The following is a 17,266-nucleotide window of genomic DNA, read 5'->3' as shown; positions in this document are numbered from 1 at the left end:
TTGGATTAGCTTTTTTTAACGATCATCTATATTATCACCTGACAAAATGAACATGTTTATTGCAGCCGTCGTTTGTATCATTAAATTCTGATTTAATGTTTCTTGTGTTTTTGCGACTTTAAACTAATAAGAAAGATGTTGAGTAGCTCGACTTCTAGTATCTTATTTTAAATAAATCATTTTTTACTGGTGGTAGTGCGATTGGATATTCAACGGTCTTAACACGTGCCAGTCAGTTTGACATATGATATCTTGCGATGGACTTCAGACATTTTGCGGCCAGAATCCTTGCGAAAACAACTCGATGTTCTAATGCATTTTCTTGATCGGCTTGAAATGATATAACAGTCTGAAATCTTGAAAAAACAATTAAAGAGTGATTATACTTGAAACTGTTTATACTTTTATTTTATCAATCACCAAAACTTAGAGTTAGGCTAATAGAAATATTCTAACACCACCACTAGGATTATTGATGCCGCGTCCATTTTAGTTATTTGTAAAAGTAAATATTATATATTTTAATGTTTTAGTTATCTGTATATTTTATTAAAAAAAAAAAAGAATATCTCCATACTACTAAAACTACATTTTACTTAACTAGAATTTTTTGTATTCTAATTTGATAATTATTGTAATAAATCTTACTATCTTATTTTCAGAATATATTGTAAATTATTGTTTTAAAAAAAATCAAATATGAACACTTTACTTTTGATTGTATATTGTCATTTAATTTTAGTTGCCATGTTAAAAATATAATTCAAATTGTAACTATTAAGAGAACCGTTATTAACTATCTTGAAGTAGTGTTCAAGATCGATTTATTTATTTATTTGCAATCCAAGTACAAAAACTTTGAATTTTATATTTTTTGAAAAAATATATTATATTAGGTTCAAATTCAAAAACAAAATTAAAGTAAAAATATTTTTTGAAATTTCGTTATGTAAATTAAATGAAATATGAACACATCAAAATCAAAGCAAGCCTTGTGTAAATGAAAAGCATAATTCTAGTGAATATCACACAAACGGCCTCTCATAAAGAATATGGGCTTTTCGAGGTGATCATATATCAAGTAGTTGGGTTGGGCTTCAACCTATAAACTCGAGCTCTTAGTCTAGTACAAGTGTTCATGTGTATATATATGTATTAAAATTATTCTGTATTAAAAGATGAAAATTTTAAGAGATGATACTAAAATTCTAAAACTTTTTTAAATGGAATTTTTAATTTAAAAATTAATCTTATGGATGATATGATTATTTGAAAATATACTAAAATAGGGTTTTATTATATTTTTACAAAATAAAAAGGAATATTTTTTAAAATTTGAGAAGTGATTATTTTTTTTTAATTCACTTATAAAAAAAACATACAACCTTACTAATATAGTATAATATAGATTCATAATTTTAAAATCCTTCCAATAATTAATTCATGTATTAGCCCATTATTTAGGTTACATATATGTAAAAAATATTGTAAGTGGATTATCTAACTGGATCAGACCAAATCCGACTTAAGCAGTCTTGAATTATAAAATAATGAAATCAAACCAATCCGATAGAATGCTAGAATAAATCAGTTCCGCATTTTATGGATTGGATATAAAATCCAATTCAAAACTGATTCAAAACGAAACATGTTTCACCGAATTTGATCGAATTAGAAAATAGTTTTTATAAATCAATCCAATTCAATTAGAATATCGGATTTGGTTCAATCGTAAACCAAATTAACTGGTTCTGGATTATGCCATATCAGTTTCAGACCAGTTCCAGATCAATCCGATCCATTAACCATTACTATTGGAGGAGTACAACAACCGTCTATGTGAGTACATCAATCAAAATATGAGTATTGTATTATAGACACTATTACCATTACTAGTAGATTTTGGTAAGACGAAAAGCGCTTAAGCCAACAATCGATACAAGAACCAATGTTACGTACATGGATGACAAGAAGTGCAATTCTTGGAACGAGATTTTTGGAGTGCAATAAATGTCTCTGCTAAAAAGACGATCGAAATGTGAAGTCTGAGTTAATTCTTGATCCAACAATTACAAATCTACTTGCCAAAAACTCAAATCAGTTATGTCAATCTTGTCACTGTAACAAGTTTGAACTTGATACAATTCTTGTCAATATATGCAGTTAATAATTTTCAGACGTAAATTTGACAAATTGCCACCCCCCTTACCTTACCTGTACTATTTTTATTCATTCGCACTTATTATTTTGAAATGAGTCGACGAATTTCATGGTTGCGGTAAAAGATCGATGGACTTAGAATTCCGTGGAGTTCAATTGGAGATCGAGCTTAGTCACTTGAGAATGAAAGTCGTTGTTCCATGATTAGGTCGTATATATTTATGTGGCAGAAAATACAAAACAAAGTAGAACCCAAATTTCGTCGTCAAATCAATCCTATTTGTCTCTCTGTTCACACTCCACGAATTTGATTTCCATCTAAAATTAATAATTCTTATCGCCAAGCATCGGTATTTCCATCCAAGATTTGGTATGTTTCGTGACCAAACTGTGGCAGAACTAAAATTAATAGCGAGTGAATTAATGAACCAGATGACTTTCAAAACACGGACAATGAGTGGCATTCGACCAAGGCACAATTCAATGGAATTTGAACTGTCGATCTGAAATTTCAACGTTCGTCATTTGAATTTTGGAAATACATCAAATCGAGAGTACTATGGCAACATCTGCAAATTATTTATATAATATTACTGGAAGATGCATACATGTGATGTTTTATGTGTGAAATAACGATCACAATATGTATAAATCAAATGATAACAAAATTCTACAATGTCATTTTTTTTAAGTTGATCGAATTATACATACTAATACGAAATTGTGTGTGGACATGATAGATAGGTAGTAAATGTCAACATTACATGTAGTACATGTGGTTTGACCTCATGCACTTGAAAAGAAGTACCAAAGCTCCCAGAGAGTGGGCTCAGTTGTATTTATGTAATGCATAATGTTGTCGTCTCCCATATACTATATGCATATATTTGGAGGATTGTATTTTGTTATTATCGAGTCTTGTCAGCACTATGATATTTTTGGTTTGTATATCTCATGATTGTGCAATTGTTTATGTTGTTGTGTTTATTGAAGGCATATGTTATTTATTTTAAGTATTTGGTTTTCAAGTATGTCCTAATTACAGAAATCTTATCCGAAATTTTTATATATCCAAACGTAAATTTTTAACTCACTTTTCTGTTGTTTACTGATTAATTGCATGATAATAAATCATGAATAGGATAACGGGCCCTCACAGTTGATCATACTTTACTTGTACAAATATATGTTCATAACATAATTTTTTGGCTCTACTAATCCCAAATTATGTGATAAATTTTCCAAGATAATGGGGGAAAATTTTTTTAATGAATATGACACGAGAGCTCAATTTCTTTTTCGAGTTGCAAATCAATATCCAAATTCAACAATATCTCTCATAGGTTCCTCTAATCTATGTGGATGAAGTTTTCAGATCATTGTCACAATTGAATTTGATAAATCCAAGATAGATCCCTCCTCCCCCGTGATTCACGACCAATCCATTAGGATGGAAGGAGTTCATAGTGAAGCAGAAGCTACCATTTATTCAATGTCAACTTCCTCGGACGACACAAAAATTCAAGCAGATCCTACTCTTTCTTCTGAGAAGTGTACCAGATCAGAGAAGATTTTTTATAATGCATAACAGGCACAAAAACAGATGGTGGTGGATGAACAAAGACTCGAAGATCCAAAAATTTCAATTGTTTTTTCCTCCGCTGATATGCATGAAAAAAGCTCTTTTATTCCTCTACTTCATCGCCTACAGCTCCAATTAGGCTCTCTCATTCTTGAAGAATATTATCCATATGATAGAAATTTAAATTTTATTTTCTGAATTCAATGATAATTTGTCCAAGGTTCTACTCGATCTAGTTTACATGCGAATCAAGAATCTCTCCACAACCGCTAACAATGTCAAGATCAAATATTTTTCTCATATTGTTGACTTTGACAATTTTTGGAGAGATGTTCTACATGATCTTGGTTATCTAAACATTAACTTCATGCTTCTTACCACTGATATAGCCACAGCCAAGTATCAGACTGAAATTTTGGTTAATATTCTATCAAGTCAAATAACTCGATCTCAAAAACACATGGACGCCCATTCGATCATCTCCAAACTACTATTGGTAGTCAGTTGCACGAAATTTGTGATATTATGCAACATGGTGATTTTTAAAAGAGGGAAGTAGTGGATTAAAAAAAAGCTAGAAAAGCATAAAAGACGTGATGACATGGCTAAATTTGAAGAAGACAAGAGGCGGTCTAAAAAAGATATGAGAAGAAGGGGTGGGGACTATGACGATTCAAACATTATAAGTTGATTTTGTTTTGACTTTGTAGTGTAATAGACTTTTAGAATTTTTACGCACCTGCGATTTTCATTTTATTATCTCAATAAAATACAAACAGTATTTTCCTTAAATCTCAGTTATCATATTTTTTGTAACTAGTCATATTGTTTTGCAAGTTGGTTTTGTCATCACCAAAAAAGAAGAAATTATTAGAATATTTCTATGACCCTTAAGTTTTGGTGATTGACAAAATAAACAACATCGGTATGTTTCAGGATCCAACAGTTTTATCTTATGCAAAATAGATTTTCATACCGCTAGATAAATTGAGGCATTTCAAGCCATTTATGAGTTCAAGACGTTATGTAAAGAAGCCAACCCTTTGTATTTATTGAACTCTATCTACAAGAGATCATCTGAAAAAAATGACATGTCCAAAAATGCAACGTAGTGCAATGATTGAGTCGTCTTATTCCAACCGCATTACAAATGGACAATTTTGAGTATTTCAAGGAGGATATTGCAGGTCATGTCATTCATATGAATGCCACAAATAAAAAGATCACACAATATCTTACAAACACCCGAAGTTACAGAAAGTTACCTATTTGGTCTACGGTCTGTCATCTTTTCGAATAGCACGAACTTAAAGTCGCAAAAGCAAGAAGAACATTAAAGTGCATTCAATGATACATTGGGAAAATGAATTATCATATTGTCTCAAAGCAGTACAGAAGATCGTGGAAAAGAAAATCCAACCGTTGGAGCTTTTCAACTATAAATATAAAGAAAATTCATAGTGAAGAACACCATAAAACTTTGAACAATCAAGTCTTCAAGCAGCTGGATTAAAAAATTCTACATTTTTTTATTTCCATATCGTTTGAGCACACTTAACAATTTAAATTTTGGTCTGCTCCACCAAAGCACACGATTACAATATTAATTCAGATACGATGACTAGATTAAAGATATTCAAGGATCGACCAGTTCTACCTCAACCAAGTCAAGTCGTTGCAAAGATGACTGTTGGATTACTATATTGTTACGTTTCGTGTTTTTCGATGAACTAAGAGTTCTTAACATCCAGGACTTGTAAAGTGATCACTAGAATTTCATTTAGGCAGTATGATAAGTCATAAATGAAGCAAGCTGCTACAAGATCTTGTAAAGTCAAAGTATTTTAGTGAAAATTATATTAAATGAAAAAAGGGGTGGCATAAGAGTTTAATATCTGTATATCCATAAAAACCTTGTTTCATTTACTTACGCATTTTATATCTCTCTACATTCAATTTTTCTGACTTTTTCTCGTTAAATTTCCAACTTGTAATCAAAGCGAATCTTTTCCACAATTACTCTATTATAAAATGGTTCAGTAAAACTAGCTGTTCAAGAATAATTCTTAAAATCTTAAAATTGTTAATAACAATTTAAAGCTCAATTTTTTTAAAATATTTTATCCATTCCCCCTCTAGCTTTTAACTCAATCCTAACAGAGTGCATGTGGGGACCCGGGCTTTAACTCAATTCTGTTTGGGATTTATTGGATCTTTTCTAAAAATGTGGGTCAAATTTTTGCTTTGAACATTAAATAAAATGTATAAATAAAGCAAAATGTCTCTGTTTTATTTCCACAAACATAAATACAAACGTGTCTTGTTTCAACATTTATATACAAACTAGTATTAACAATGTCCAAACATCTAGACCACTAGTTTTTCTTCCATGCCCGTGATCATCACTCTATCAATCTCTCATCCTCGTCGAGACCCAGATCCTGTCCCACCTGTTGCCATGCACACATACAGACACAACAACAGCCGGAAACTCCGGTGAGAACGAATCCCAGTATAAAACATGTTATACATGCATATACGCAATATAAATCATGAAGTACACTAACATGAATAAGAGCAATAGCAATGGGTTCCATAATATATGAAACCAAAGCAATATAAGCATGCAATTCAAATCAATTCATATCTTGACTCGACTCGAACTCTAACTCTAGGGATCCCGGTGTGAATAAGACGTCACTGTCTGTTACCTACCCTCTCAATCGGGGTAACAGTACGTCTTATTCCTAGACTTCGGCCCTGTCTGTATCGAATGTCTACAATCGGAGTCAATCAGCTCCTATGCGTCGATATCACCGAACGTCTAGTTTGGCAAGTCTGCCAATGACTCCTATCTCAATACTTGAATATAAATCTATAAACAAGACATAATCGAAATCAAATATAAACAACAATCTAGTATGTGATTTTGGGAAACTCCAACCAAGTCTAATTCGAGTCATATCTCCCGAATTCACATGAATTATATCTTTCTTGTCGTCGGAATAAATCGAAGTCTCGAAGTAGGGATATCGAACCTGTCAATCCAAATCTGAAATGATAATGTTGAGATGCACAATATCAAATCACTACTCAAACTAATACTAGTACGGTTCAATATCAATCTTGATACAATTCGACGGAATAACGGCATATTTTCTCAATACCGGTCCATTCCAATCTCAACATATCTCAACAAATCGTAATCCTCAACTCATGATCAGCACAATCTATGTATCATATCTCAAAATATGCATAATCTCATATACGAATATATATACTGAAAATCGTAACAATATCATATGCCATCATTTTCTCGATCCGTTTACGTTTCTACGACGTCCATAATCTCAAGAACATATGGTTATAAGCATAACAGAATTTCCCCAACATGTACACTTCAAAACATGCTGAAACATAACCAAACTTACATCCTTTGATAGCCCTTGATGAGAGGAGCTCAAAACCGAAATCGGATTAAAGTTTGGATGTGTGAATCTTTCAAAATCACAAGCTTAAGAGCACAAGAAAAGTTGAAGCTTTCTCCCCTAAATCCCTCGGTTCTATCTGCTGAAGAAGGAAAAGAATAAGAACAACACACCATATATGCATGGCAAGGGAAAGTGTCTTATTTTTCAAGCAACACGTTGCACCGCAGGTGCGGTAGCTCATGAACCGCGGCTGCGCTCAAGCTTCGGCAGGCCATCCAAAAATTTAGAAAAGCCGACCGCGGGTGCGGTCACTTCTGCACCGCGGGTGCGCTGTTGGTTCGTATAAAATTCTTCAACTTTCTACCCATCAACCGCGGGTGCACTCTTACTTGGACCGCGGGTGCGGTATCCCTTCGGCATCACCTTCATAAATTCAGAGTTAATGACCGCAGGTGCAGTCCCTCTATATAGGCGCGGGTGCAGTCTTCCTCGCATTCAAAACTCTAGTTTTTCATGCCTTTTTCCATGTCTTTCATACTCCCATCTCATTTAGTGTTGCTCATTACATGTCATGCATACTCATATCTTCGAATATCACATCAATGAAGACTAATAAATCTAGTGCCTCTCATTACATGTCATGCATTCTCATATCTTCGAATATCACATCAATGAAGACTAATAAATCTCAAGCCTTATAGTGCACCTCACGTGCTAGTGATCTGACACGTGGCCAGCCATTCTTCCATCATGCATAGTCGTGATTTTTCCAAGGAATGTATTTTTGTGAGATCTACCGTTCTTATGTTGATAGATTTTCCCAATCCTCAACCAATTTGTTGTAGATTTAAATATTGTGTTATGATGAACCGAGGTATTCCGACATTCTGAAACTATCAATTCAAGCAATATTTTGGGTCGACGGTCGGTACATACCAAATCTATGCAATAAGATGTACAGCCATTTTTCAAGTCAACCTTATCTAATTGAAAAGAGATTTTGTCGCTGTTTTTTGCTATATCTCAATTTGATTTTCTTATTCTTGGTCGTTCCTTTTGTCTGACCATTCTTTTTAAGTTGTTTTAGAATATGAGGATAGTAGGTGATTTATTGGGATTTTCAGAAAGATTCTAGGATTTTTCTTCCTTATTTACTCTTTTTCTCCCAACAAAGTGGCGCCGTGGCGCTAGTCGGGGTAAGTTGCTACTCGGAAAATGCGATTTTGATGGATTTAAAGGCTTATTAATGTCATTCTAGAGGATTCTACTCAATTCCAATTTCTTCCTTCTCCATTGGAACTGTTCAAGCTTCTTTCTCCCTCAATTTTCTCTACTTCATTTCTCCACTCCAAGGTCAAGGATTTTGTGAATTTCTTAGCTTCTTTCACTAAGATTTCAAGCTTCAAGGTAAGGATTCTTTCTTTTGAGTTAATAAAGGTTTGAGAAGTTGAAGGTTTTTGTTGGCTTGGTTGATTCCTGGATTTATGGTGATGATTAATGGTGGAATTCATTTATATTGTTGTAGGAATTCCTTCAAGATCATTTTAGCAACCAAGTGCTTGTGGGTTGTAAGTAGTGGCTATCTTTTCTGCTCACATGATTTATATATGTACAAAAGCCATGTTTATTGATGTCTAATTCCTTCGATTGTTATGTTCTTGACATATTTGTTGATATATATTCATTGATCAAAGAATTAGCATATAATTTATTGACAAAGGAGCTAGAAGTTATTGTTTCCTACCAAGTGTTTGTCCAATTGCCTCAATAAAGTTCCTATGATTAAAGCCAAGGATTGATAGTAATTGCATGCATGTCATTGGGCAATTTCATGATTAAGAGTATCTCTCATAGTTTTGATATTTATATCAAAGAGATACTTATCACAGATCACGCGTCACAGAACTATCAATTCCTTTCTTTAATTGATGCCACAAGATATCATCTATATTGCCTTGATATTTATTGTTCATTGAAGATGGTATTATTCAGTTTTCATTGCCATTGTGATAGCCATGTTCCAAACCAAGCCTGCGTATATGTACTTGTTATTTATAGCTTTCTACTTACTGAGTTTTATCTCATTCCATTTAATGTCATGTGATGCATGTGAGAAGAAGGAATGAAATGGATTGTCCAGGCGAAAGAAGTCATATGGAAAATAAGGGGGAAATTTTGGTCATGTCACACTTATTTTGTTGTATTGAACATTGAGAATTTTAAATATCACGTATTTTGTAAATTGAACCAAGGGAAAAATTTGTGATGGCTTTTGGCTAGAGTGTGGTTGATGATTGTGAATATGTATAAAAGTGTGGTAATGTTTATTATGCAAATAATATTAGATACTTTCCCTTTAAAATGTAATGCTGCCGCGCATGCTATTTCTTTAAATTTAAATGCCATGAGAGTGGGGTGTTTCAAGGATTTTTTGTTGTTTCTTTGGAGGTCATGTATCTGCAGCTTCCTTATCCTTCATTTTCTTTTCTTTATCTTTTGAGGTAGAGACATAATGAGCACTTTCAGTCTTTTCTTGCTTCAATATTTCCTCTTTCTAAATAGAGTGCGAGATGAGCTCATTCACAGACCAAGTCTCTTTTTGACAGTTATAGCTCACCTTAAACTGCTTGAATTGTGGAAGAAGAATTATCAAAACAAAATGCACCAAAAAATTTCCCTTATCCATGTACCTCATTGAAACAAGGCTTGCCAAAAATGTACCAATTTCAGACTTTTCACTTTTAGCAAACCTATTTTAAAGGTCCTGAAAGAAAGCCTTAGTCGTAGCAATGCCACTAGACATTGTGCCCCTGAATTTTTTTTGAATGACCCATTTAATATTCATCATACAAATGTTCTTCGACATTTCCCACATTCCAAACTCCCTCTTTTAATCAAAGGTACTCTTATCCATAATAGAGGGAGGAGATTCAACCCTTATAGCGAGGTCCAAATCCATGATTTCGAGAATTATCAATAAATTCTCTTATCACGATTTAAATTTGAAGCCATTTAACATAGGAATATAATTTATGTTGGAATGGATATTTGCATGAGTCAAATCTGAATAGAGCAAAAAACCAAATATATATGCTCAACTAAATATCCAAATAAATTAATCAATAAATTCAAATAATTTAAAACCCATGAACAGGATATCGAGTGCTCCATTAATGTTTTATCTTTAGACAAGAGATAACTTGTAAGTGATTTCTTGATGCAACAGTCAAACAATGATCGTAACTATCATGTCAAATAACAACTTTCATTTGGGACGATTTATTATCCATATGAAAAACTGAAAAACTATCATATGTTTATCACACTAGTGCATACATAATTATATTAAATATTAACATTCTTTTGGGCCGATCAATATTAATATAAATCACATATACCAAAACTTTTTTTATTTCAAAATAAAATTATTTTACATAAAAGAGTAACTTTGACGATATTTTAATTCAGTCGATATATTTTAAAATACATATAACATTATCATTATTTAAATAATTGAATATTTAAGCTTAAACCGAATAAACCTAAACCATAAAAAAATTCCGTACAATGCGCGTTGTGGCGCCCCAAAATCGCGTCCCTACGCACCTGTGACTGTCTAGGCACTCTTGGGAATGCCCTAGGTCGATTTTAGATAAAACGTTTTAACCGAAATTTTCGGTTTTCCTCTAAATGGTATTTTGTTGAACAAATACTGTACGAAAATCGAAGTTTTATACCAAATCCTTCAATTTTTCGACCAAAATCTCTGTACCTATGCTGAAATTTTAAAATATTTTAGATCTAAAACCTTATCAAAAAATATTTAAACAAAATTTCTTTATGAGATCTAGAACCAAATAATATCTAGAACTTTAAACTAATCTCAATGAATCAAGCATAAGTGACTCTGACACCACTTGTTGATAAAAATCCATAAACCAAAAAATCTATCATACTAAATCATTAAGAAGTTGACCGAAAACTTAAGTGGAAGCATACATGTAACGTCCAAAAGTCAACCCACGTAAACTACATGCATGCAAATTATTTAAATTTCCTAATTGCTTTATTTAATTAATTTTAAATGCTTAAATGATATATAATATATGAATGAAGGTCTAAGTGCACGACCTCGTGAGAATTAAAGATTTTATCCGAATATTCGATAATAGGTAGGAGAAAGGAGACCGATGACGACTAAAATAAAAATATTTTTTTGAGGAATAATTTTGATGCTTAATAAAATGATTAAATATGATTAAATTTTTCTAAAATGTAGGAGTCCAATTTATTTTACGAGACGAGCTCAATTTTATCTGGGAAGCATATTTTGTTCGAACGAAAGACTTTTAAAAAGACAAAAATTATTATTTTTGAAAAAACAATTGTAAACTTTTATTTTACAATTAAATAGGTATTACTGGGCCTAATTTACATAAGATTAGAAGGCCCAATTACTCCTAAACTAAAAAGCCCAAAACCCTAGCCTCATTAACACATCAAATTTTCGAAAATTTAAAAAGAATCCTAGGGGTTCTTGAGACCCCGTTCAGCCGCTTACCATCACACCACACACATACAAAATTTTGAAATATTCGAGAGAAAAATTTCAAGGATTCTCGTTTCTTTTTCGTCCTCTTTCGCAACTCACGCAAACGATCGTATATTCAAGCGTTTTATACACAATGTCACGCTTATAAACTCTTTTGATGCATCATTCAAATCATATTTTGCACGTTTCATGTATTTTGACAAGAAAAATATTTGAGTACAAATCGTTTAACGTTTGGATGATTATTTTCAAAGTTTTGATAATTTTACGATTCGTTTGTGAACGATATGAATTCTAAGGGACATGCTGCCAATATAGGATGATTAGAGGTTGGTAAAAGTGTTGTTTAAGCGAGAGACGGTAGCTGGACAAAATTTAGAGGTGCGGCGCATGGCTAGGGCTTGAGGCTAGGGTTTCATGGAATGGTTTGGCTTTAAGGGCTCGGCTAATGAGGAACCGCGCCAAGGCTTGGCCAGGGCCGAGTTATGGCCTATGCGTAGCTTGGTTTTGAGGTTAGGAGTGTCCATGGAAGGCTGGACTTGGTGGCAGCAAGAGAAGGAAGAGTCCGAAAGCCCTAGGACTCTCACCCATGCATGTGTGCAGATTGTTTCTTCAAGGGGTGCGTGACTTGGTTAGGACGTTCTAGGCTGGTCCAGTAGGGTCTAAGGAAGATGTCTTGGGGTCAGGACACGGTCTGGTGCAGCTGTGGTCCAAGTTGGCTCCAATAGGTGGGAGCCGCGACTATTGAGAAGGGAGGATAGGTGTGTGTGGTTGTAGGGGCTTGGGCTGGTTCAGTGCTGGTCTAGGCTAGGCCGGTTAGGGTCCAATAGGGTTTGAGAATAGTCTGGTCCATGATTTCTCGTGCATGGGTTTAGAGGAGGCCGTGGCTTGATTTAAGGTTTAAGGGCTCGAACATGGCTAGCGAGAAGGTAGAGGCTTGAACGGTGGTTTATGGCGGTCGATTCATGGTTTATGAGGGTAGTTTAGGTGTGAAAAGCTTATGTTTAAAATTTGGGAAGAATATATTTAGTTTGGAATTTAAAATATTTTGAAGGATGCGAATTGATGTGACAAACATGATATGATTGAGAATATCATGAGGGAGAAGGCTCCAAAAGGAGCCCGATGATCATATTTCCATTTACGGTCGTGCCTAGTGCCTGTCCCCATGCACAATGATGAGCTAAGACTGATCAGTTGATCACATGATACGATAACAACTAATCACTTTTAAGGATCTAACTTCGCCCAAAAATGATATATGATGATATAAAGTTTTACGATTAAATGATTTATGATTAGAAGCTTATTTTCAATAAAAGAATTTATGATTTTCATGCATATGCATGTATATATATTATTTGTTACTCATGGTTAGAATATACTGAGTCATTAGACTCACTAGCTTTGGATGGTTGCAGGTGAGGATAATGTTGAGGGAGGTGCTGACGCTTGAGTGGATCGAATCAAGCATTAGTGTAATGCCCGAAAAATCAGTCTACGTAAACCACATGCATGCAATTTTTTTTTTGAATTGCTTATTTTATTTTATTTTATTTATTTTCAATGCTTAAATGATATATTTTGCATGCTTAAATGTTTGAATTTCACGATTTCTTGAAATTGAAGGATTTTATCCGAACATTCGATACAAGACTAGGGGAAGGAGACCGGGGGCAACCGAGATAAAAATATTTTTTGATAAATATTTTTTTGAGGCTTGATAATATGATTAAAATTTTCTAAAAATACGGTAGTCTGAATTATTTTACGAGACGAGCTTGATTTAATTCGGAAAGTTGGTTGTAGCAAACAAAGGACTTTTAATTACCCAAACATTATTTTTTTTGAAAACAAATATTTGTGAACTTTTATTTTTAAATTAATTTAGTTCTAATGGGCCTAATTTACTTAAGATTAGAAGGTCTAATTACTCCTAATCTAAAAAGTGTAAAACCCCAACCCATTAACTCATGATTTTCAAAAATAATAAAAAGAAAACCTAATGATCTTGAGATTCCATAGCAGCCGAAACACTCACAAACATAACACATGCACTAAATTCAAAATTTGAAGAGCAAAGATTCAAGGATTTTTCGTCGTCCGTTCGTCCTTCTTCGCAACCCACGCCAACGATAGAATATTTGAGCATTTTAAAGGCAAATGCACGCTTCTAAACTATTTTTATGCACCATTAAAATCATATTATGCATGTTGTATATATTTTAGCATGAAAATTTTTAATACAAATCGTTTAACATTTTGGTGATTATTTTCAAAGTTTTGATGATTTTCATGCGTATATGAATGTGTTATGATTTCCAACGGGTACGCTGCCAATATAAGATAATTAAGAGATGGGAAAAGGGTTGAATAAGCGAAGAACGATAATGAGAAATTTGCATATGGGGATGCATGGACTAAGGGCTAAGTTCTAGAGTTTAAAGGTCTTTTGGTTGGCTTTAAGGGATCGGCCATGAGGGAGGCCACACCAGGGCTCAACCATGCTTGGTTAAAATCCTGTGCATGCAGCGTTTAAGGGCTAGAAGGAGTTCTAGCACGGATGGACTCTTGGACGTGCAAGGAAGAGGAGTCGCGGTCAACCTAGGGAAGCTAGGGCTTGTGCGTGGCTTGATTCTGAAGGAGAGGCGTACGGCTAAGTTAGAGCTGGCTAGGGCTGGTCCAACAAGGTCTAGCAGAGTCGTAAGTAGGATTCCTAGCTGGCTGGAACGGGATGGCTCTAAGGAAAAAAGGAGGCCGCGACTTTAGACTTTGGTATGCTGTATCGAATGTCTACAATAGACGTCGATCTACATCTAAGCTCATCGATACACTGTAAGTCTAGAGTCTTCGCGGTTCTGACAAAGACTCGGCGGTTCTGCCCTAGCTAGGCTGATCTGCCCTAGACTCAAACTCTGGCTCTGCTATCATTCAATAGACTAAACATATCAATCTGATAATTTGCAAATATCAATGAAATAAAATAAAGTATGTGATTTTGGGAAATTCAAGTCAAACCTAACTCGAGTTGTGCAATCCCGAATCAACATTTATTTATACCTTTCTTGCTATCGCTCTGATACAATCGAAGTCTCGACTCAAAGTCTGTCACTGTTCAATCTGGGAATGACAATATCAATATACTGTATCAATATTCTAATCAAATCACGATACCTCTGTTTTATTAAATTCTGACAGTACAATAGTACAATCCTGCGATATCTATGATACCAAACTAATATTTACTAATTCCCATAATTTACAATCAACCACCGTACAAATCTGACATCAATTCTAGTCAATCTCATTCTGAAAATCATAACAATTCCATACTCAGTCCGTTTCTTAATCTGACTTCGATTCTACGCTGTCTAACATGTCAAGAACAACATATATGATGTGTATTCAATTCTAACAACATCATAATTTCAAAACATGTCAAAACGTAATAAAACTTACGTCCTGTAGTAGCCTGCGTTGATATGAATACAGTACCGAAGTCGGATTTAAAATCTAACGGACGGATTGATCGCAAATCGAATTGAACGTAATTTCCCCCGAAAGCTCTCGTTCTTCTTCTGAAATTCTGAGGGAATAACGTTTCTTTATATACATATATATATATATATCCGATTCGCATGCAAGAAAACGTGGCAATTTTTCAGTTTGCATGTCTCGCGCATATGCACGACATTACCGGCGCATATGCGCGAGACCTACTGGTCTCGGCATTGGCAGCTCACGCATATGCGCGCACCTCTTCCGCGCATATGCGCGAGGAATTCTTCACTACTCTCGGGTACCCTTGCGCATGTGCGCGAATCCAAGTCGCTCATGTGCGCCAACTGATAGGACTCGTTTTTACGTGTTTTTAGTGTTGTTTTCGAGTCGCATTCATGCATCACATTAGTTTGTTTTAGTTTAATTTAGCATTTTTCTATAATTATTTAGCATATGGCTGATCTCGTGTATTTTGTGGTTGTTTTGTAGGAATTGGACCGAAAAGTGGGATTTTATTTGGCAAAGCAGCGAAGAGATCTCGCTAGGGCGGTCAAAAGTGACCGCCCCAGCGAGCATTTTAAGTTGGTCGAGCAGTTGTTGCGCGAGTGTCTCGCTTTTGACCGCCCTAGCGAGAATGTTGGTCTAGCCGAGGAGTTTCTGCGTGAACCTCTCGCTAGGGCGGTCCAAAGTGACCGCCCCAGCGAGACCATGGACATAGCCGATGATTTTAATTCGAGAACCACTCGCCCCAGCGGTCAAAAGTAATCGCCCTAGCGAGCTGCGAGATTTGAAAAGATAAGTTTCCTTTTTTTTGGACTCTATTCTAGACCATAGACCTAATACACGAGAGAGGCGGCGTTTTGGGGGATTTTTATCATCACTTTCATCAGATTTCTTGGAGAAAAAGGCTAGGAGCAAAGGAGATTTCGAAGACCTCGAGATTTCCACGCGTGGTGGCCGTCATCCGTCGTCATCTTTAGTATTTTCATTATTCAGTTTTTATTTCTTAGATTGTTGTTGGTTTTTATTATGAATTTTAGTGGCTAAACTCTAGATTTGTTGGGATTTGAGGGGATCCTACCCCGTACTCGTTGTTTAACATTGTTGCTCGACGTTTCTATGAGTGATTTGTTTATGCTTTTGTGCTTTCTTATTTCAATTGAAGTCTAGCTAACTTCCTTTGATTATTTCATGTTGTTGATGATTTCGATAGAATAATTGACAATAGGATCGAATAGTATAGACCACGGATTTACAATTTTAGTAGATATACGGAATTGGATACGTGTCGATAGTGATAATTCACCCGGATGAAAGCTAGTGGATTCCATAGAACGTAATGCAATCGTGAACTGTTAAATAATTGAGGATACTTGATTACTGCATGTTTATGATTAGTATTAATATAGCTCGACAGAGTATATTAATTAGTCTAGGGAATTCCGTTGAATGCACGAGTAAAAGTCGAGTAGAATTATTTGAACACGAGCGGTAGGTGAACTGATAATTCCCAACAAATTCGTTTCTCATTTGATTTTAATCCAATTTAATCATTGATTTCTTGATTGCTTTTTCTTGCACTTTAATTATTTTAGTTATTAAATTCACTTTAGTTTAATCACCAACTCAATCTATCGTTGCTAAAGAAATTTACTTGGAAATAAAGATATTGTAACGCAGTCCTTGTGGAACGATACTCGTATTCACTTACGTTTATTATAACTTGACTATCGTGCACTTGCGATATTTAAATCGAGCTTTTAATTATACAACAAATTTTGGGACTATTCACTGTGCAAGTTTTGCTCAATCACCAACCTCTCTGGACCTCTCGCGCATGTGCGCGCATATAGTCGCGCATGTGCGCCTATTGTTCTGTTCCGCCCCATGGGTTTCTGCCCTACTCGCGCATATGCGCGAGACCTTCGGCTCTCGCACTAATAACTTCACATGCAAACTTTTAATTCGTGTCTCGATTATAAATTAATAATCGTAATTTAACATGATATAAAATCTTGGGCATTACATTTCTCCCCCCCT

This window comes from Primulina eburnea, chromosome 12 (assembly GCF_022965805.1).
Source record: "Primulina eburnea isolate SZY01 chromosome 12, ASM2296580v1, whole genome shotgun sequence".
Classification (NCBI taxonomy): domain Eukaryota; kingdom Viridiplantae; phylum Streptophyta; class Magnoliopsida; order Lamiales; family Gesneriaceae; genus Primulina; species Primulina eburnea.
The sequence above is the reverse complement of the archived record's forward strand: the minus strand, read 5'-3'. Positions refer to the sequence as shown.